This window comes from Palaemon carinicauda, chromosome 5 (genome assembly GCF_036898095.1).
Source record: "Palaemon carinicauda isolate YSFRI2023 chromosome 5, ASM3689809v2, whole genome shotgun sequence".
Classification (NCBI taxonomy): Eukaryota; Metazoa; Arthropoda; class Malacostraca; order Decapoda; family Palaemonidae; genus Palaemon; species Palaemon carinicauda.
The window spans coordinates 187,909,784-187,912,001 of NC_090729.1; the positions used below are offsets into that span (position 1 = coordinate 187,909,784).

General features: G+C 33.4%; 1 long non-coding RNA gene across 1 annotated transcript in view; it reads right to left on the reverse strand.

Moving 5' to 3' along the window:
- Positions 1-265: 265 nt before the first annotated feature.
- Positions 266-2,218, reverse strand: part of LOC137640725 (uncharacterized) — a 3,684-nt gene continuing 1,731 nt past the window's right edge. Inside the window, exons 2-3 of the long non-coding RNA XR_011044465.1 lie at positions 1,487-1,626; positions 266-903 (exon numbers count right to left, since the gene is read on the reverse strand). This is a non-coding gene — a long non-coding RNA (uncharacterized lncRNA). The remainder of the gene's footprint in view (positions 904-1,486; positions 1,627-2,218) is intronic.

Sequence of the window (2,218 nt, forward strand, 5' to 3'; positions counted from 1 at the left end):
GGCGCTGTTGATGTACACCCCCACCTGTATAGCGATCGCTGGCGTATTTTGACCTTAGGTTTTTCTGTCGGGCAGCAGAGCTGACAGCTATATGATCACCGGGTAAGTTTAATATTGAAAAAATATTTTTATTTCAACAGTCAATTTTCATATGTAATAAAAATACTAAAAAAATCAACAATGGGCTTCTTTAGAAATCATATTCACAGTTCAAAAACAGAAATTTAAAAAGTAACTGCTAAGGATTTATGTATGGGACTGGTTTTCTGAATGCCGCAATAAAAACTTAGCAGGTTCCTCTTCTATAACAAGTGTTTCTTTTCACATAGCTTTCAATACATAAAATGCTCTGCATTCCCATAATAGCAGCTGCTACCTAGATGTCCTTCATCACCAAACAGAGTGGCTTCAGTGTTGACGTTGTCTTCCATATCATGGGTTCAACAAAGTCAAACTTCAGCCTTCAGCCTCTCGGTTCGGAACGGTTTTTCTTCTGAACGGAAAACTTGCATAATTTTCTTAACATTTTCTATTTCCCAGATTCCTATAAATTTGTCTATTTTGAGAACCTATTCTATAATTTCGTAAGAATTCGATCGTTACTTATAATTAAAATTTTCTTCATGCATGCACATGACAGCATCTTTCACATGCCAAACCTGTCAATATTTACTTACAAAACATGCAAAAGTACAAGGCACTATAAATACTTGACAAGGATCAAGGCCAATAACCCCTATTGAAGTCTCATTCTGTATGTTTTAAACTCTTGTAATTGAACGTCAGTCCATTCAATAACCGGGTTGAGTGAATTCTTGAGAATGGTGATAGTACGTTCCTTCGGAAGATAAATACAAGTCTTTCATTAACAAGTTCATCAGGAAAGATTTATGGCTGCCCATTCTATGGAAAGAAAAAAAGAAAACAGATTACTCCACAGTGCCAGCAAGCAGTCAGACAGAGTACATGAAAATCTGAGCACTGGAACCAAGTGGCTTTCATGGTCAGAAATCTATACTGCTAAAGGTAAATTCTCCATATATCTTTTAAGTTCTGTAAATGTGCATTTATGAAAGAGCTAAAAAACAGCACAGAAATAATAACCATCCTGGTATAAAACAAATTAGACATGGCACTTTGCAACATGGGTCCTACTTTTATAAGCTTATATTTCTTTAGGTTAATGCAGTACAGTACTTTTAAATCCCAGTCACAAAAACAACAGGATTCAGCTAGATGCAAAATTTGTTTGAGCATATACATTTTTTTTCACAAAAAAAGAACAAAACAGTAAATTCAATACATTCTTAATTTTATATATTTCTTAAAGGAATGCTTAATTTAAACAAAAACTACAGAAGTGGGTGGAATTCATCATATCTAATTTTCTTTTAACTGCATATGCATTATGAGATCAGTTAATTTGCCAACCTGTCTCTCTTTTCAAGTAAAATATACAAAGTTAAAGGAACAGTACTGTACTTACTTGCTCATGAACCTGTATGGGTTTTTCCTATAATTTTGTCAACTCTAGCAATTAACCACAGGTTGGTTTAATTACTGTGTTGAGTGAAATCTCATGAATGGTGTTCATAGTTCATCAAAAAAATTGTATAGTAGCCCTTTCTGAAAGAGAAAAATCAGATTAGCTACACAGTACCTGTGTCATTCAGTCAGAACATACGGAGAAAACCTAAGGGATTAATTATTATTATTATTATTATTATTATTATTATTATTATTATCATTACTAGCCAAGCTACAAACCCTAGTTGGAAAAGCAAGATGCTATAAGCCCAAGGGCTCCAACAGAGAAAAATAGCCCAGTGAGGAAAGGAAATAATGAAATAAATAAATGATGAGAATAAACTAAATTAACAATATATCATTCTAAAAACAGTAACAGCGTCAAAACAGATATGTCCTATATAAACTATTAACAATGTCAAAAACATATATGTCATATATAAACTATAAAAAGGCTCATGTCAGCCTGGTCAACATAAAAACATTTGCTCCAACTTTGAACTTTTGAAGTTCTACTGATTCAACTACCCGATTAGGAAGATCATTCCACAACTTGATAACAGCTGGAATAAAACTTCTAGACTACTGTGTAGTATTGAGCCTCATGAAGGAGAAGGCCTGGCTATTGGAATTAATGCAGAGTTATGAAAGAACCATCATACAGCATAAGAAAACAATAAAAAAACAACCT